This window comes from Amblyomma mixtum, chromosome 1 (genome assembly GCF_055824585.1).
Source record: "Amblyomma mixtum isolate Tamu chromosome 1, ASM5582458v1, whole genome shotgun sequence".
Taxonomy (NCBI): domain Eukaryota; kingdom Metazoa; phylum Arthropoda; class Arachnida; order Ixodida; family Ixodidae; genus Amblyomma; species Amblyomma mixtum.
The window spans coordinates 74,568,426-74,589,027 of NC_143012.1; the positions used below are offsets into that span (position 1 = coordinate 74,568,426).

Below are 20,602 nucleotides of genomic sequence, written 5' to 3' on the forward strand. Positions count from 1 at the left end.
CCTGTAATATCTTACGCATTTCAAGACTGATTTTTAGTGCTGCCTTTAAACCCTCTAAATCTTTAAAAATGTTACAGTTCATTTTTCTGGTATACACTCAAAAATGAACTCAAAGCTGATTTGCAATGACCCGAACAATAAGCCCACATTACAAGGGATGTATGGCTGTAGTAATGAGCCATAAATGCATGTGCTAGCACACTTTTCAGTCACTGCGTTACTCTTTATTGAATCCATTGCATACAACCACACAATAAAAGAAAGGGACCAGGAAATTAATGTTAGAAGCCATGGAGGAGGTAGCTTCACTGGTTTGGCTGAAATTACAATGGTAAGCACTTGGATGGCGGGAAAGTGTCGAGCAGCAACCAATTGTTAAATCAAAAATTCATTTGGCCCCAGGCCTTGTTCACAACGGATGCGTTGATGATCAAGTTGCTGTGATGTGGATGGCAATGAAGAGCTCGCTAGGTGTTCCAAACATCGCTTTTCTTGCAAGGAGGATACCAACTAGACGGTAACAAGGGGAAGTCAAATCCAGCTCTGTTCAGCAGCCTGCAGAAGTGAAAATTTAATATTAGAGTAACCAAAAGCACAGTCAGTCAAGTGCATGTAGAATGGCCAATGAGGAGTCGGAAGCAAGTAAGACCAGGAAATGGCAAGGAGTGACAGCACAGGCAATAAAATAAGCTAACCAAAAACATATATGCATATGATGTCATTGCAAGCGGCATTTCAGCAGAGTGCTATGGCTCACCATAAACTCAAGAAGTCAATCACTGTGGAGGCCTTTAACAGAAGCAAAATTCAAACAGCGTGCATGGACACTGAAAGCCAAGCAGTCAATAGCAAGTGCACTGCCTTACTGTGATGCACACTGTACTCATAGAACCTCCTAAGCTGCATCTTGCAAACAGGCTTTCTCTTACCTGCAGGATGTGGCTGAATCAAAAGTGGTTGATGGTTGACATCTTGCACCGTCGCATGAAAACATAGCAGAGATGCTGCTGTCCTGGTAATGCCTGCATCACTTCAGTATACACCAGAGATGTGTTAAATCTTGGACCTTAACTTGACAGCCACACAGGGCACATCTGAAAGATAAGACAAATAAAAGTGCATGTGTATAAGGTTCCTAACACTGCATTGCCAAAGAAGCCCTTTCTAATCTGTACGATGAAGCTCAAACAGTGGGCAAGAGATTACTTACACCACTGCACAAGAAGCATTAGTCCAGGTTCCCACCTCAGAACTGAAACAATCTCCAGGCCAAGTCGTCTGAACAACCAAGTACAAGGTGCTGCTATTAATTTGCGTGAAACTAGACCAGGTCCTTGCTCCTCCGGCCAACAGTTGGAGTTCTAAAGGACAAACAAATAATGGGGCTTGTGGAATGAACATTAGCAAAGAGCCTAGACCTATACAAGAAATCATGAAGTGAAAGAAAGGGTGTCAGCTGCAAAGTGTGCTTACCAAGACTTGAGAAGTTGAGCAGGCAAGGAGGTCCCCTGAAAACCACTGTTGAACAGCCTGTACCCAAAACGAAATGTACACAGTGAAGTAGGGACAACGCCAGCTGTGCACGGTGCAATGGTTTTCCAAAAAAATAAAAGCTGCCATGCCTGCAAAGAGCCGTAGTACATCACTGCACTAACAGCCTGCACACATACAGAGCAGCACCACTGAGTAAACTACCTTTGTACCGGGGCTCTCAATCGCAATGAAATAAAAGCTTGACGCAGTTAAGATAACCAACGCCTTTTTAACGCGAGTTTCACTGACGGCAATCACAGCAAGGCGAATTGGAGCACACAGGTGGCCAGATGAGAGTCCTTGGCAAGAATAAAACCGCGTAGGAAAAAATTCGCGCCTTACCAACGTACGCTTAAACAAAGCTGGTTGGTTTGAAGCTTTGTCACGTTCACCTTTTCATCGCCTTGGTAAAGAAAGCAACTCGCATGCGAGAGCAGCCTAGCTGTATCCTTTTAACAAAAGCTCAAATACATGCAAATGCCCTGTTTTAATATATTCAACGCTGCACTTTGGTATGTAAAACACTGGCTGATACTGTTTTGTGTTTTGTAAACCAAAGGTTAAATCAGGCGCGCTAGTGGCTTAGCCGGCAAAGCCGACGCTTTCACCACAGAAGAGAAATGGAAGGTTGCTTACTTTTGCGGAAAACCAGGCTCACATCTCAGTGCAACACTGGTAGTAAACGATACCGCAGAAAAAGGGGAAAGAAAATGCAAACTGCAGCGGCGTGCCAACCAGCGCGGAAAAAACTGCGCAGCGAAACGTAATACAACGTGCGCAGCATCCGCTTCGCGCGCGTAGCTATCGCTAGCCTCTGCAACGCCAAATGACCAAATGAAGTACTAAATTTCTAAACGTAAAAATAAACAAATCATCAAAGAACCAAAAAACAAATTGAATCTAATACTTTCAGGTAAAACTAAGCACTTGAAGCTTGCATTTTTTCTGCTTTAAACGGTTAAAACCACTTTGGCAAACTATCCTGCATCGCCACCGTGCGGAGCGACACTAAACAGCAAGCTGCGGCGTGACTCAAGAAAGATTGCCTCCAAGATACGCCGCCACGAAAAGATAGCGCGCGGGTGATCTGCGCGATAAACCGCGCGAGCGAGCTCGGCGAAGGCGGCGGGAAGGCGGCGAAGGCAGCGTGCGCTGCGCCTGTCAATCCGCATGCTGCCGCCAGCTAGCCGAGGCGTAACAGAGGCGTTCGCAACATGCAGCAAATTTTTTCACTCGCGTAACTACCGTCGGCTTTCAGGGCCATTATATGTTACCTAAATCCAGTCTTACGAGTGGTGGGTTAGCTGCACTCGATGTGGAACGTGATTCGGGCTCCGTAGGAGAAAACGCGCTTTCTGTGTTCGAATACAAAGAGCGGTCTTTGCACCGGCGCGCCTGCTCTTCGAAACGTCAAGCAGGAGAGCCATCTAATTTATGTGCCGTGATTTTACAGCATGTTTAATCCACGGTGGCCACTCTGCTGATTGCTGGCGCATCTCCTTGACGTGGTCTCAAGTTCCACGTGTTAGAATCAAGTCTAGAAAACATCTGACTACAGATGTTTCACAGAAGTTTCACAGCAAACGTTTGACTGCAGATGTTTAAGAGACGTCGCAGAGGAAACTACTTCTTGTCGACATCTATGAGACGTTTGAACACAGCGCAAGACGTTTGTAGTCATTTGAAGCTGTTCCGAGACGTTCGTAAGACGTTTTGTGTTTCGTGGGAGGTGAACAACAATTAGCGCACGAATGCTTGGGATACCGGCTGCGTTGCGGCCACGTTAAGGCGATTCTTAAGCTCGTCCTCGACGCCATCGTCACCGTACGTGACACACAGGCTGAGAACTTGAATTCGAGTACGTGCTAAAGTAAGCTGCTCGTATTTCTCGGAACAATCTGAACTCGAAAAGACAGTTGCTTCTGTCGGCTTCCATGCATGTGGGCTCTTGCTAGTGAAAGTACACTCGAACAGGATGCGGCGAGTGCGGGCCGCTGTTGCATATAAGCTAAAGTGTGAAGCAAGTATCGTCGTAGTTCCGTAACGCAGTTGATATCACAGTAATCCGCTTGTACGGGTCACATTTAAGCTCTGTTTCATGTAGATCTCCGTCGACCATGCCAGTGTCGCGTAGAGTAATGCATCGCAGCTGCTCTTTGTCCTACCGCTCGCGTCGAACATATCCTTGATATGGACCAGTTTGCGATACGGTGCGTTTCTTTGCCTTTTTTGTCGCATTTAAGGGATTTTCGCTGCCGTCAATCGAAATTGCATTCCGTCAACAGCGTCGTCTGCGCCGTCGTCTGCTAGGACACCCGGGGATGGGATCACAGGATCGCAGCTTCTACAAACGACATGTCAGCAAAAGTATCTAAAAGCGCTTTGGTATTCGCATTTAATAAAGAAATAAAATGAAAAAATATAATTTGTTTTTGTTGCGAACACAATTCAAATATTAGTAATAAAAAAAGCGCATTTGTAGGTTTTTTCAACGAAGCAAAACTGCAGCCGTCGTCACGTTTTGTGTTATTTGGGTTTTCGTAGCATTGTTTGAGTGCTCGTGCGGTGGACGTGTATGAAGAACACAAGTGTGTTTTGGAAACCAACGACGAGAATTACGCCCTGTCAACACTGGTGATTTTGAACGGGTAAAGCCCTGAAGAAAGGTAGCGCTACGACTTCTTGTCATCTGGAGAGGCAACGAAGAAGAATGTGCGGTTTTGCTAAGCCTTGATGAGCCGTCTGAACGGTGAGTCCCGTGTACGTTTCTTTACTTCTGATCTCTATTCGCACGCGTTATTAGTGTGCGCCTATATAGGGATGGCAGTGCAGGCAGTCTGCGTGCGGTTGCCTCAGCTATAATGCGTTAACGCCGATTCACACGACGGTCCGTTCGCCCGCGGCCCGCGCACTACGTATTCATGCGTCACCACATTGAGAGGCGCGCTGTCGGCCGCGGCAGCGGGCGAACCGACCGTCGTGTGAATCGGCCTTTACCAGAAAAGAACGGGCGTATAGGCCGCATGGCAACTGTTGCTCCATAGTCTCTATCTGCGTTTAGTACTCGGGTGCCGCGGTAAATAAAAATGCCACCAGTTATCACAACAGAGTTATGCGGTCGCTTGCTAGCGCTGCGAAAAACAACAGACAATGTTTACTACATTCCAATAGCATAGATTTGTGCTACATAGGAGAGGATGATGAGCGTGCAGTGCCACGTTAGAGAGCGCTCTTGCTAGGCCAGCCGCGGACAGACAAGGGAACTGACAACGGTCGAGTTGCCTCGCGGCTGGTGCCCGTCGGATTGATTTGTGCTACTTAGAAGATGATGAGCGGCAGTGCCGCGCGACAGAGCACTCGCGCTAGGCCAGCTGCCAACAGACAGTGCTCAGTGTGTGTACTCGTGGGATTAGTGCTTACGCCTTAATATTTGTCATACAATTTTTTCGGGGACAATGATCGCGTGTAAAAGGCTGGGGCATATCCCTTGCCTAGTCATTTGTAAATTTTTATCTGTGCTTCCCCATGGAACAGAATTTGACACAGTATTATGTCAAAGTTAGATCGTTCTTGCGTCTGCCCTGAGGTGTAGGTGTCGATGCTTCCTCGCCTTCAGATTTTGAGAACTGTTTGGGATGCAACTGCGCACTTATTTAGGATTTCAAGCTTTTTGCTATATCCCTCGTTTGTGCGGCCCGCTTTCAAGTCGTTCGCTATATCGGTGATGGTTTGTTATTGATTTTCACTTTCTCTTATTTATTCTTGGTTGACTGCCACCAGCTGTGCTGCCGGCGATTCTCCGCGCTCGGAACTATTCCCAGGCACGAGACCCTACCCACAGACCTCACTGCACCACACTCACCAGTTTTCTTCGGTATTTTTTTCCCTTGCTCTTACTTGCATTGCCACTAGGCAGTTTTTATTTCTGTGCACATTTGTTAAATGCAATACCAATTTTCGTTTCATGCTGTGATGTGAGATATCGTGCTTCTTGCTAATGAATGCATGCCTTTTCCATCCTCTCATCATTTGTGCAAAGCAGACGGGTCTACTGGTCGCTACGATCAATTTAAAAATACCTTCGGTGCTGCTGCAAAGCACCCTAGTAGTAATAATTAAATCCTGTGCATGCTATATTCGAATAGTTAACGCTCTTTTCATCATGCATCAAAAAATAGTGGTATTCCAGCCTGCTCATCTTTCTATGCGGTTGTGACAGTCATGTAAATCTACTGAAAAAATGTATATCGGTGCATCACATACAATCTGTTCATTTCTTTTGTCATGGGCCATCTCATTGCTTTTTGTGTTCCTATGTTAATACCTTATTCTAATTTATGAAGCAGTAGACAATTTCTTCTCTTGTCATTCATGACATTGCTACGGCCACTGACAACAGTTGCTCTGACATATTTATTTGCAGTTGCCAGCTGCCAGTATCTACTGGGCCATTCGTGCTTCCAGCTTTTGGCTGTGCTATCTCTCCTCAGCTGTTTGTGGTAGGTATTGTTTTCCAGTGATGCATACCTTACCTGCCTATTTAGAAAAATTTCGTAGACATAGGCTCACAGCCGGGTTTAGAAATGCATGCAGAGCTCTACGTGCACTTAGCAGCAGTACCTCCTTGTATAATCACATGAATCTGATCCTGAATTACATGAATGTAATTGCATGATCTGTATGAAATAGTCGCTCATGAAGCTTTTGACTGCTGCTGTTAACATAATGGAGTTTACACTGCTTCAGGTGCAGAGACTATTTCACACATGTTGCCTCTTATGCATATGTGCCCTCTGAAAGGGCGAACATGTTCCTTTATCCCTTTAAAAAACATTGTGTTCTATCATGATGCTTTACCGGTATTTCTGGTGTATAGACCAAAATGTCACTCAGTATTGTAACATGAAGCGGGAACTCAGTTTGTCCAATGTTTTAGAGGTAACATGAAGCGGGAACTGAGTTTGTCCAATGTTTAAGGGGTCCTAAAACATTGGACCAACACAGTTCCCACTCGAGTTATTAATCACTTCGCTCTCGCCCTACCATAAGCTTGCCGTCCAGGTTGGACAAATTGATAGAGCGACTGCTCCAATGAAGTGGCGGTTCTGAGTTCGAACACCGGACCAGGACGAATCTTTCTTTAACTACGAAGTTTCTGTGAAAGCTGTATAGCTTTCCTTTGTAGCCATTTGGCTGTGCTCGAGTGGATGTCAATGAGTAATTAATCCTTACTACAGATCTTTTGTCAACGCCAAACTGATTCAGTAGCAACAAATAGTAGAAGGGTAAAAGCATGCTGCTCCCAAAAATTCGTTAAGCATGTTATAAAATGTATGCTGTATTGTTTTAACTGCTGCAAAGAAATAACGGTGATGTTAGATGCCCAGCCCCTATTAGGTAAACATAGCTCGCAATTAACACAGTGGATGGAAAAGAAATATGGACTTCAACCCTCACGACGACCCTCACCCCAGTAAAACAAAAAGTGCCAGTGTTGCCATACTTCAGAGCTTTGCTCTTTAAAATTGCAGTAGACTGCTACTCAAAGTTGACAAAAAAATGCGTCTCGTTTTCTGCATGTGCATTCCACAGTGCTGGTGCCATTTTCACTGGCCATTGACATTCAGTCGCATGATGTGCACCCCGCTCCTCGAGTTGATTTTGTTTGTCTTGTGAACCTGCCGTCAAAATCAGTGCAGGATAATGCTTCCCCAGTTGATCTGCAGTTAACCTTGTCCTTTGCCAGCTGCTGTCACCCTTTCTCCACAGAGAAGGGCGGTGGGAGTCCAAGCCAGGTGGAGTTGAAATATTTGACTAGTAGTGGACAGGGATCCTGCGGTTTGTTGAGTACACAGGCAAATTGGAGACTTATGGAAGAATTTTTTTACCAGCCAAAAAAGACGCATACACAAGAGAGAACCGCACAGGACAAGGGCTGGTAAAAGCCGTAGTCCTCTGTGGTTCTCTCTTTTGTATGCGTGTTCCTTGGCGGGTAAAAAAATTCCTCCGTAAGTCTCCAATTTGCCGGTGTCCTCCACAGATTGGAGGATCCCTTTCTGTTACTAGTCAAATTTCACTACTCCACCTGGATTGGACTCCCACTGCCCTTCTCAAACTTTTGAAATCCTGTTGCCCTAGCAGATCATCAGCTGTCGGTTGTATTACTTTCGCTTCAGTGAAATTTGACATCTAGCGGACAGGGATCCTAGAATTTGTGGAGTACACAGGCAAACTGGAGACTTATAGAATTTTTTTACCAGCCAAGGAAGACGCATACACAAGATTCGTTGTCTGTGTTTCACAACTGAAAGTTCTAAATGCGTGCAAAAGTGTGTCGTGCATTCGCACGTATTTTGAAAACTCAATTTTTGCAGCATTAGGTTTTCGGAATTGGAGCTGTAGCATTGCCGCCACAGAATCCCGCTCGTTAACAAAGCGCACACTTATTTGCTAGGTATATATTCGGTATACCGCAACCAGTACACGTCACTGTTTGGAAGCTTCTGTCGTGAAATTTCTGATTGTGCAAGGTAGCTTTTCTTTTAAATTCAAGCGCTCTCTATTTGCTTTTTCCTGTGCATATTCATCGGTCGTTTCAATTCGGAAGCGTTGGTGCTGCAAGACGTGCATATGGAAGCTACGTTTGTGCACAAAGCTCCTGAATTTTTGAAAGCGCAGCTGTGACAGTTCTCGTTGTCAGAAATAAGTACAAAGCAGCCTAATCTTTTTGGACACACCATTTCATGCTCTTAGCTGTTTCTGAGAAACAGGCTGCCTTTTTTTCTGTTTTTGGTGTGAAACATTCCTAACAACTTCTTTCTTTCTCAATGCACAGATAGCCTATGCATACACGGGCAGCTTGATTGCAATATTTAGGGCAATATTTATAACAGGTGCAGTGAGCCTTGGTGCATGTGGACAGAAATTAAGCTAGGGTGGGGTGGGGTATTTTCGCACAGGGTAATGTTATGCGGAGGGTTTGGCGTATTGAAACCGAGTCTTTCTGAGCTCTTATTAGACGTCCCAGCACCAGGACAGCAGTTGAGGCTTTTCTTCTTTGTTGTCTAGTCAATGGTTTCCATCACATAAAATAGCCTTAATTCTAGCTATCCCGTGGCCGTCTAACAGAACGATGCAGATATACTGAAGTGATCAGTGTTGCATAAAAGTAGTGAGAACATTGCAAATGCAAGACAACTTCATTGGTTTGCAGTGCACTAACGTGGCAGTCATAGAGAATTACACATTACATTTGCAAATCTAAATTGTGCATAATAGTATGGACTGGCACGTAATGTGCGAAGTAATCACAGTTATCTCGTTCATGCCAAATGCTAGTGTCAAACATTGTCAGTATTGCATATTTATAAAGAGCAGGCATGCTGCGCCTAACTTGTCGTTGGATAGATTTTATTACTATGAAAGCAAACAGTTTACACATGGCTGTCGTGTTCTTGCGTGGAAAGTAGTATTACCTTAAATGAGTATAAACACCAAATTTTTGGTTATGTGTGTTCTTTGTAGTGACGTGCTGGGCATTCGTATACATAGAATTGTTGCATAGTATTCGTCTCCAATCGCTAAATAATTACAACCAGATTTCTTTTCTTCCCTGTTTCAATAGCATAGCAATTGCTATGACATCAATGTTCAGTATAGGTTATGGAAGGCACAAAAAAGCTACGATATCGCTACTTCATCGTTTTAATTAGTTACAATGCTAAAGCCAGCCTGCCTTAAGAGTCGGAATCACAATGAATGACGAAGCCGCAATTATATTGCAGTTTTCCTCATGCCTCCCCTGGCTTATACTGACCTTTGATGCCATTGCCATTGCTCAGTTTTTAAAAGTGAAGCAGGAGAGAGAAGATATTTAATTACAAATTATTTAGCAGTCATAGGCGAATACTGTGTGGTTATCCGTGCATAGTAATGCCTTATGCATCATTAAAAAAAATGTGCAACTGAAATTTGCTCGGCTGCTGACCCAAAAGACGCGGGTTCGATCCCGGCCGCGGCGGCTGGAATTTCTTTGGAGGAGAAATTCTAGAGGCCCGTGTACTGTGCGATGTCAGTGCACGTTAAAGAACCCCAGGTGGTCGAAATTTCCGGAGCCCTTCACTACGGCGTCTCTCATAGCCTGGGTCGCTTTGGGACGTTAAACCCCATAAACCAACCCAAACCAAACTGAAATTTGTTGTCTGCCTCTTTGAGATGAAAAATTTTGAATTTTTTCTTCACTATTTTAGAGCACGAAATTCAGTTAATGGTATCTGAGAAACAGGAATTGCAACAGCCATTTCTCTTCAGCAAGAAAACTGTCATTGGTTTAAGTGTTTTCCCGATTCAAGGTTACCCTATATTTTAAACTGCACAATGTATTATGTGACAAGAACCGTCAAGCACAATAGGTGTGGTTTTAGAAATGACTGGAAGTGATAAGGGAATAGATTTACTTAGAGCAGGTAGTGACCGCTGATCCGGATCATGAAGAGTAATAACTAGAGGAATATGAATGGGGTGGAGTGCATATGGCAGGTTCTCTCAGATCATGAATGGCTGTTTTTCAATACCCCTCAAGAGAAAAGTATACAACAGCTGTATCCTACCGGTATTCACCTATGGGACAGAAACGTGGAGGCTAACGAAGAGGGTTCAGCTTAAGTTAAGGACAACGCAACGAGCTATGGAAATAGAAATGATAGGCGTAACGTTAAGAGTTCGGAAGCGGGCGGAGTGGGTGAGGGAACAAACGCGGGTTGAAGACATCCTAGTCGAAATCAGGAGAAAGAAGGGTGCTTGGGCAGGGCATGTAAGACGAAGGCAAGATAATCGCTGGTCCTTAAGGGTAACGGAGTGGATTCCAAGAGAAGGCAGGCGTAGCAGGAAGCAGCAAAATGTTCCATGGGCGAAGGTTTGCAGGAACACGGTGGACATAGCTGGCGAAGGACAGGGTTAATTGGAGAACATGGGAGAGGCCTTTGCCTTGCAGTGGGCATAGTCAGGCTGATCATGATACTTGCAGAAGAGCTTGCTCATGTTAAAATTTTCATTTGGTAAATATGTGCTTGTTTTACCTGCACACAGCTTTTGAAAGGACTAGCATAGTGATAATTGTATTGGGCTTCAAAAAATTGTAGGTCTGAATGAAGGTTTGCAATGAAAGGTGTCTGCACTTGGTCACAATATAGGTACACACTAGTGGCGACATGACACACACGATCAGTACATTCTAGTTGTATTCTTTCTTTTTTTCCATGGGGTTATATGCAGGATAGTATGAAAAGGGCATTGGAATTGACTCTTACTTGCATTATTTTCATTCATGTTTGCAGGCACCCGGTGAAATGCACTCATAGCCAAAGCTCCTTCACTCAGCCGAGCAAGCTACGGCATCATCCATCATCTTAGTTTCTTTTGAGCGCTTACAGCTCACTGCGGTGGACTTGGTAGATGGGTTTACTTTGCTTTTGGCAGTGTTCTTGGCTTTTAATGTCAAGTACACCCCAAAAACAAAGCGGGCTTGTCTGCTGCTTGAGACACTAATGGGGCTTGATCCTAGCGAGCGCCTCCCGAGCGTGTTTTGGGCAGCCACAGCAATCACAGCAATGACTTGAGAAATAAAAGTTATCAGTGTTGTACATTTGTGTCATTATTTCTTGAACCATTGTTATTCCCAACGCAGACAGAGCACCATACTAATGTGCAAATTGTAGTGTAGCCATAAAGTAGTTGTATGAGCAAAAATTATTCTACTCAAAGATTATAATCCCTTTTGCTCATTACTCTTTTGTAGATGTAGCGCAGGTGGATCCTGCAAAACATATGACCAACTTGCCCTGAAGAATATGTGAAATAAGAAAATTAGTACGATACATTGAAAACACGTGAAACTCCTTTTGAAGGAGTAAAATAAGATCTGGGCTGATACTCCTTGAAGGAGTATAGTCACTCTAACAAACGGAGCCCTGGAACTCTACCTGAAAGAGTAGTAGGATGCTGTTTCAATGTGGTAGCTTTACTCCCTCGGAGGAGTGCCTGTACTCTATTGCAGGAGTAGTACAGTACTCCTTGAGTAGGTGTTGGATCACTCTTTGTCCAGAGGGAGTAATTTTATTCTGGAAAAAGGAGTGGAATATGGGACAAGCGAATACTCCTTCAAAGTGTGTTCTGGGCACTCCTCTGCACTCCTTTAGTTCTAAGAGTGTACTGACGGGGCGCTCTGCGGTATTCGTGGCAATGGCGGCACATGCAGTTTTATGCACCGCTGCCGCCACCTCGCGGGGAACAAAACCAAGTCCTGGAGTTCTGTGCAGTGTGGAATCAGAACACGACAACAAAGTTTAAAGTGTGATGGAACTTCCACTTGTGGTTTGTTCGGTGAACTGATGATTTAACGCAAAGATTATTACTTTTTGTTACGGCTGTAAAACGTCTTTATGCAAGGAGAGCTCTCAAAACAACCATTTTACGTTATCACTGAGTTAATCCTCTGAGTTAATCTCCAGGTCACTATTGACTGCACAGGACTGTCATGTATTTCGAGGGAAAAAAACAAAACTTCGGATATCGATGTAATCTACGCCCCGAAAGAACACGAAAGGTGAGTTCTGGAATAGCCCACAAAGAAATTCAATCGATCCGTTCCTGCAAGTAAAAAGTTTAGTGCGTATCACGATGATGTACAATGAACTGGGCCAAATTCTCGCACTTTCAAAAGAGGCCGCCGAATTATCGAAAGATAAAAACATAAGCATGCAACACCTAATAAAAAAAAGACATTCAGATATTAGTAAGTTCTTTCAAATTTTTCTTCAAACCAACAAAAGTTGATGTGTGCACCGAGCGGGCGGAATTTTAGAGCTCAGGCTCCCCACTTAAATGTCGCAAAAGTACGCCGGAGTTAGCGCCTTCGTCGACGTTATCATCGCTCGTCAAGTTTCGCGGCCACATTTATTTTCGAGGTGGGGAGGCATGGTAGCACCGATGCATGATGTCCCAAACTCGACACTGAAGCTGTGGTAGTTCAGAGTTCACGCAAATATGCTCACTCCCAGACATCAAGGATTTGTCCTGCGTAATTTTTCGCTCGGCGAAGTCGAAAAACAGTCGCTAACCGCATTACTTAACGAAGAGTTGGCACACACTGTTACGTGCCGCAGCACATGTCCATCATTGAGCACTGCGGTTTTTGACATACACAAAATTTGCGAAGTAAATACATTTCTTTTGATCTAATCTACCCGATGTAATCTACCCAAAGTAAGTACTAACAACGCTGAGGCGGTAACACCACACATGCATCCGGAATGCAAGACAGGCGTCAATGCCATTCACATAGATTTCTTGGGAGTTACCTAAAAAAATTCTTTGTGCTGGGGAATATCACAGCAAAGTAAGGTTCATATATATGTAATAATCAGGGACGACTGTAAAATTTCACCAAATATTGGATGCAGCTAAGCTCAGATATGTTTAACTTTATCTAAAGTAGAGCTATCCATACTGAACGAAGAAAACCTCAGCGGAGATTTGAGCACCGCCTTAAAGGGGTGGAGACACCAAATTTTGAAGCTATAGAAAGCCTGCTATGGGATTCCTATGCATGCAAGGGCACTCACAGCCAGGTGTTGGAGGCAACAAACGTTTAAAAAATATTTTAATTCGGTTCCAAAGTTCACCTAAATGCTCACTCTCACGATCTAGACCCATCGCTAGCGCCATTAACCATGACGTCACAAGGGGTATAGAAAAATTTTAGTGACGTCATACCAAAATACAGTGACGTACGATGAGCGGGGCGCAGCCGCGTGAGTGCAGTCGACGCACCAGCGAGCTGCGTTTGCTGCTAACCGCCACTCGCTCGGTTTGCGGCGCACCGTTGCGAACAGCGTCGCAACGTCCGAGTGCAGCTCGTTGCCTGCGTCCGGCCTGCTAGATGTCAACGGCGGGCCGCTCGCGGCAACAACAACGACGGGAAGCGGCAGCGTCATGATGACATAGGGCGCACTCCTTGGAGCCGGGCAGTCTGCGCCAGTCTTCGTGCCGAACGCCGGCATCTGAAGAACGCGATAGTATTGTTTGTTCAGGTTCATAGCAAACCCTGGGATATATGAATATCAAAAATGCATCGTTTCTGACGATCGTTGGCAAATACCGAGTTCCTGGTAGAAGTGATCACTGCGATACAAGCAAATTTCATCCCATATCCGGTTTTGTGCTGCTGCTGCCTGGTGCGGTTCGCCTGCCGTCTGCTAGCTCTGTTGCGGAAGACGTCGTGGAAATCGAACATATCTTTTATTATGGGACGAGTTCACAGTAAAGGGGTGCCGAGCGGAGCACGTTTCTGAGCGCTGGCCAGTCCCGAAGCGCCCTCAGCTGCGGAGTCGATGCTAAAGCAGCTAGGCCTAGCGACGACTAGGGCAGTCTGGGACCAGCGCGCAGGTCGTCGGCCGGCGTTGCCGCAGGCAGTGTCGCTGCCGCATGATCCACTTTTAGCACAGTCATGCTGTCGGATCTCGAATCTAGAAAGCATCCTTTCTGGTAGCATGGCTGTTTCGTATTTTCTTGTGCGGACGTGAAGTACGCCGAGTCTGCCGGCCGGTAGGTCAGCCTGGATACCGTCTGTCGACGTCATAAAAGCGAGCTAAAGAGTGTTCTTGACGTAAATAATAAACCATGGGACAAGAAATGTGAAAAAAGTGCCATTTTTGAGGATCGCTGACCAATACTGAGCTGCTGGTAGAGGTAACAACTGTGATATGAGCAAATTTCTTGCCACAACCGCGCCTAGCAGCTGCCGCTGGCGCGACGTTGGGGTCCGGCTCGCCTGGCGCCCGCTAGCTCCGGTGCCGAAGGCGTCGAGGAGATTGACCATACTATTATTTTATTGTGAGATGATTCTGTTAACACTACAGCTATTTGTGAAAAGTAGGCCTTTTATTATAGCGCAAGCGACTTCCGAGGCGCCGGCCGCTTGCTAAACAGGCTATAGGCCTAGCGACGACCACGGGAGCCAGGCAGCAGCAGAGCTCGTCGCCCGGAGCGCCCGCGAGCGCTGCCGTTGCCGAAAGCTCCCAACATAAGCAGACATGCTTTGTCGCTGCTCGAGTATAGCTGGCAGTTCTGATAACAAGGCGATCTTGTCTTTTCTTGTGATATTTGTACACCATCCCAAGCAGCGCTCAGGTACTGCTGCACGGCAGCGAAGTGTGACACCGGTTGTGGGCGCAGCTTGGGTAGAGCGGCGCAGCGATGCTTACTGGCATTTTGCAAAGTGTTTCGCATCTTCACGCGAACCCGCGAAGGCGATATTAGCGTGCGAACAAAAAAAAGTCGATGTCCTCACTCATTGGAATCACATCTGTCAGAATCCGAGCTGCTGGGACTAGACATGCAGTTGTTTGTTTTCATGCGCTGGTCAGCACGTGTGTGAGAAAGCCGACGATGCAGCAATAGGTGCGTCACAACTTTTGTGGGCCCACGTGACCAAGCGAAGCAGTTGATCTTCCCCCTCTGTGACGTCACTGTACAACTCGGCGTTCCGAAACCGAAACCGAAAATTGTTCACCTAAAAAATGCTATAATAAATTATTCACTGTGAATATATGAATCTTTGAGTGTGTATCATGCTTCCTGGAGCCATAAGAAACGTTTGAAACTAAGAACACGCGAACCACAAATTTGGTGTCTCCACCCCTTTAAGGGTATGACACGATTGCGACAATCGGTCCCTCCAGGAGTAGTTTTTGGTATGGCGTGCCCTTTCACCAAATTACTTTAACTCATTCCATTGAAGGAAGCCTATCGAGAGTCTTTGAAGTTGGTCAAATGTTTAGGGGAATCCCCCAAGGTGGAGTAGATTTGTAATAAGGGAGTAATTACTCATTGGCATCCACCCGAGCGCAGCCATACGGCTACAAAGGAAAGCTATACAGCTTTCTCAGAAACTTCGTAGTTAAAGAAAAATTCGTCCTGGTCCAGGGTTCGAACCCAGGACCACCGCTTCACCGGAGCAGTCGCTCTACCAATTGAGCTAACCAGGACGGCAAGCTTATGGTAGGGCGAGAGCGAATTGATCAATAACTCGAAGTGGGAACAGTGTTGGTCAAATGTTTAGGGGAATCCCCCAAGGTGGAGTAGATTTATAATAAGGGAGTAATTACTCATTGGCATCCACCCGAGCGCAGCCATACGGCTACAAAGGAAAGCTATACAGCTTTCTCAGAAACTTCGTAGTTAAAGAAAAATTCGTCCTGGTCCGGGGCTCGAACCCAGGACCACCGCTTCACCGGAGCAGTCGCTCTACCAATTGAGCTAACCAGGACGGCAAGCTTATGGTAGGGCGAGAGCGAATTGATCAATAACTCGAAGTGGGAACAGTGTTGGTCAAATGTTTAGGGGAATCCCCCAAGGTGGAGTAGATTTGTAATAAGGGAGTAATTACTCATTGGCATCCACCCGAGCGCAGCCATACGGCTACAAAAGAAAGCTATACAGCTTTCTCAGAAACTTCGTAGTTAAAGAAAAATTCGTCCTGGTCCGGGGTTCGAACCCAGGACCACCGCTTCACCGGAGCAGTCGCTCTACCAATTGAGCTAACCAGGACGGCAAGCTTATGGTAGGGCGAGAGCGAATTGATCAATAACTCGAAGTGGGAACACTGTTGGTCAAATGTTTAGGGGAATCCCCCAAGGTGGAGTAGATTTGTAATAAGGGAGTAATTACTCATTGGCATCCACCCGAGCGCAGCCATACGGCTACAAAGGAAAGCTATACAGCTTTCCTTTGTATCTACTCCACCTTGGGGGATTCCCCTAAACATTTGACCAACACTGTTCCCACTTCGAGTTATTGATCAATTCGCTCTCGCCCTACCATAAACTTGCCGTCCTGGTTAGCTCAATTGGTAGAGCGACTGCTCCAGTGAAGCGGTGGTCCTGGGTTCGAACCCCGGACCAGGACGAATTTTTCTTTAACTACGAAGTTTCTGAGAAAGCTGTATAGCTTTCCTTTGTAGCCGTATGGCTGCGCTCGGGTGGATGCCAATGAGTAATTACTCCCTTATTACAAATCTACTCCACCTTGGGGGATTCCCCTAAACATTTGACCAACACTGTTCCCACTTCGAGTTATTGATTAATTCGCTCTCGCCCTACCATAAGCTTGCCGTCCTGGTTAGCTCAATTGGTAGAGCGACTGCTCCGGTGAAGTGGTGGTCCTGGGTTCGAACCCCGGACCAGGACGAATTTTTCTTTAACTACGAAGTTTCTGAGAAAGCTGTATAGCTTTCCTTTGTAGCCGTATGGCTGCGCTCGGGTGGATGCCAATGAGTAATTACTCCCTTATTACAAGTCTTTGAAGTTATGTGCTGAAGTTTATATTGCCGCCATGGCAATCTCCAAGACTTTGAATGAACGCGGCAAAGCCACCCTACCAGGGTCCTTAGGCTCCGCTGACAGCTTAGCGGCGGCCGACGCTCTGCTTGGCAGGGGAACGCGGCAGCGTATCGCGTCTGTCAGACGTGTGGCGCTTCGGCTCCGTCATTTTTTGACAGGAGCCACGACTCAAGTCGTCGAACCTCATCAATTTTGCTCACTTTGGATTCGGCAAGCTGATCGGCATCCGTGGACACCAATTTCATTCAGATGGGCCCAGTTTTTCAAATTTTAAAGCGGGTTTTCCTTCCCGCCTCCGGCGCCGACTCTTAGCCTAACGGCTGCGCCGGCGTTCGGCTGCGAGGGAGCTCCTGCTTTCTGCAAGATGACGGAAACGCCCGTTCAACGCGGTTATGACCCGGACGCCATGTCTTGGTCGACCGTTCCCGTCACTGTGGAACCCAAATCGGCACCCGCGGACCCGATCCGCAATGAATCTCTCCTCCGTCTACTTGAGCGTCGCTCCAGACGAGAGGCCAAAATAGCGGCGGACGCCTCGGCAACCGCCGAAAATGCTACCCGCCAAGCTCCCGCCTCGCAAGCGGCGAAGGACTCCGGCCGTAAGGGCCGCAACCCAGTGACCAAGTGGAGGCCCAAGCCTTTACCAAAGTTTCAAAAGGACGACTTTGTTATCGTGATCAAGCCCCAGGAATCGTTGGCCATCCGGGACGCCTTTCAACACGGCGAGCTCGGTGCCGCGTTCGGCGCTTTCCTCGGGGCGCCTCAGGCAGCCGAGTTGAGCCTCCTTTTAAGCAAGAAACAAAATTTTATCCTCGCCAGCACCCGGAACGCTCACGTCGCAGACCGTCTGCTAGGCGACTTTTCTATCAAATCGACCGAAGGAGATGTGCCTCTCGCCGGCCATCTCAAAGAACACGAAGCGGACGTCTGCTATGGGGTCATTACGGTGGCCAACCAAGAGACGTCTGAGTCTCTCCAATCTTGCGTGCAGTGGAGGAGCGGCACTTTACTCGATATCCGCAAATTCGGCTCCTCAAACAAGGCTCGGCTCACTTTTGCCGGCACGGTGAGGCCTCGGTACGTACACTACAACTCTGAGATTGTCACAGTGCACCAATATTTGAGCACTATTCCGGCCTGCAGTGTGTGTGGAACTGTCGGCCATCGGACGGACTCTTGTCCCAACCCAACACAAGACAAGTGTGGCCTGTGTGGACAGCAGGCACCCATAAAAGAGGGGGTGCGGGCCCCTCACCAGTGTATGCCAAAATGTGCGGTTTGTGGTGGTGGCCATGCCACGAACTCGCGGGACTGCAGTGCTAAATATCGGCATACCAAGCCAGCCGCCCCTATGGGCGGGAAATCCAGCGGGACGGTCAGGCAGGCACGTCACCCAAGCAGCGATGCTTCAAAACGACAGACGCCTACCAGCTGGAAGGACGTCAAGAGCTGTCCAGTGCAACCACCGCCCCCACACGGCGGCCAGGAGAAGCAAGCCCGCTCCCAAGACAACAATGGCGCGGCCGGTTCTTGGGCCAACGCCGTCAAAAATGGCAAACAGGTGAGCGGTTCAGGCAGGGTTGCCTCCTCCTCCCACCTCCTCTCCCCTCCCTCTCGGTCGGCGGCTAACGCTGAGCTCCACAACCTTGTAGCTTCTCTCCGGGCAAAAAACGAGATGCTACTTGCAAAAATTGAAGCCTTAGAGGCCTAAACAACTCCCCCTCCCCCTAGTCCCTCCAATACGGACGCTATGGAGAGCGAGACGGCGGCGACGCCGACTATGGAATCTTCCCTTGCCGAACTCGAAGCCCGTCTTAATGCCAAATTTAACACCCTGTTGGAAACTGCGATGGAACGCCTCATCGCTAGAGTCATGGAGGCCATCCCCTCTATGATCGCTCAACACGTCGCGACTAACACCCGCCTTTCTCGCAGAACCGGTCCTCTTAAGGACGTATCTGGTCGGCCCTCCAGATTGTCCCGTCGAGTAAATGACCTTGACGATGACGAAGACAGCTGCCCCCTTCCAGTTGCTGAGCTTCAGCCCCTGGTATCTGGCTCGGGGGCAACCTCACTTCCACCTCTCACCTCTAAATCTGAGCATGGCGGGACCCCACCGGTGTAGGCGCTCCCCTCTTTCCAAATTGGCTTCCCCCATTACGATTACTCAATGGAACTGTCGGGGGCTCCGGTGCCGTTCCAAGCAGGCCGACCTCCGACTTTTCCTTTCAACCTTTCAGCATTTGCCTGCCGTAGTTGCCCTCCAAGAGCCAGGGAAAGGCGCCGTACTAACAAATTATACGACGTTCCAGCAGGACCCCTCGTCTTGTCTATTAGTCCATAGAAATTATACAGCCAACCAGGTCGACTTAGACATGCAACTTGAATACTCCTATGTAATGGTGACCCTCCTCCCACTCCGCAAACATGACCCACCGCTATACATACTCAATGTATACTGCAATCCGAAATTGCCGAATGTATCATTTGCGGACCTCTTTAGCCGCGCACTGAGAGTTGCGGGTCGAGACCCCCTCCTGATTGTGGGCGATTTCAACGCTCCCGCTCGGATGTGGGGTTACTGCCGTGAAGAGAAGCGGGGACGCATGTTGGCGGAGCTTGCGTCAACGCTGGGCCTCACTCTTCACTCTGACCCAGTCCACCCAACTCGTATAGGCAACTCCGTGACTAGGGATACATGACCGAACTTGACCTTCACCCGCAACATTCAATATGCAGACTGGGTCAACACCGAGGAAACCCTCGGAAGCGACCACTGCCTCCTGAACATTACGATTAGGACCCATTCTTTCGCGCGACCAACAACACAAGCCCGACTCCCAGATTGGACCAAGTTCAGGCAGAATTATAACAATGTCACACCCATACATGAGCAGGGCTACCAGTCTTGGTCACAACAATTGGTCTCTGGCCTTCGCTCCTCCGAAACTCAAATTCAGCTCTCAGAGGCGGTCTGGGATGTGGACAACCACCTGCTCCATCTCTGGGAGGCCCGGCATTGCCTCGTCCGTCGGTGGCGCCGGCAAAAGCACAACCGGAAACTTAAAGCTCGCATCGCCGAGCTCACTCAACGATCGGCTGAGTATGCTGCCCAACTCGCCGACTCCAACTGGGTGGCCCGATGCAATACGGCCGCGCGGCAAATGTCCAGCCGGAACACGTGGCGACTCTTTCGCGCCCTAATTGACCCAACGCTAACACGCACGGAAACTCAAAAACACCTCCAAAGAGCAATACACAGCTTTCAGGGCAACACAAATCAATTGGCGCACAAGCTCCGGGACCAGTACTTGTGCACCACCCAGGACTCCCGCGGGCCGGCGTGCTCTTATGCAGGTTCTGAGAACGTTGAGGTGGATCAACCGTTCCAGCTGCACGACCTGAAGGCGGCCCTGGCAAAAATGAAACGCGGCACCGCTCCGGGTCGGGACAAAATTACAGTCAAATTGTTAGCCAACCTCCCCCACCCAGCATACCTGTCTTTATTGAATTACATTAACTCAATCTGGCTTGGGGAAGTGCCAGTACCCAGCGAGTGAAAGACCGTCCTGGTCACCTTCATTCCTAAAGCTGGCAAGGCCATCAACACGGACAACCTCCGCCCCATCTCTCTGACTTCCTGTGTGGGCAAACTCATGGAGACGATGGTA

General features: G+C 47.5%; 1 long non-coding RNA gene and 1 other non-coding gene across 3 annotated transcripts; one reads left to right on the plus strand and one right to left on the minus strand.

Annotated features, from left to right (window-relative positions):
* Nucleotides 1-251: 251 nt before the first annotated feature.
* Nucleotides 252-2,292, minus strand: LOC149366794 (uncharacterized). Of its 2 annotated transcripts, none has more exons than XR_016286891.1 (5): nucleotides 2,170-2,292; nucleotides 1,474-1,530; nucleotides 1,211-1,361; nucleotides 930-1,094; nucleotides 252-555 (listed from the first exon to the last, which is right to left on the minus strand). It is a non-coding gene; the product is annotated as an uncharacterized LOC149366794 (long non-coding RNA). The 2 variants fall into 2 exon arrangements; XR_016286890.1 differs by having other exon boundaries at nucleotides 1,474-1,622; nucleotides 2,170-2,283.
* A 14,131-nt stretch (nucleotides 2,293-16,423) lies between these two features.
* On the plus strand, nucleotides 16,424-16,497 carry TRNAT-AGU (transfer RNA threonine (anticodon AGU)). Its single transcript has one exon. It is a non-coding gene; the product is annotated as a tRNA-Thr (tRNA).
* The last annotated feature ends 4,105 nt before the right edge of the window (nucleotides 16,498-20,602 follow it).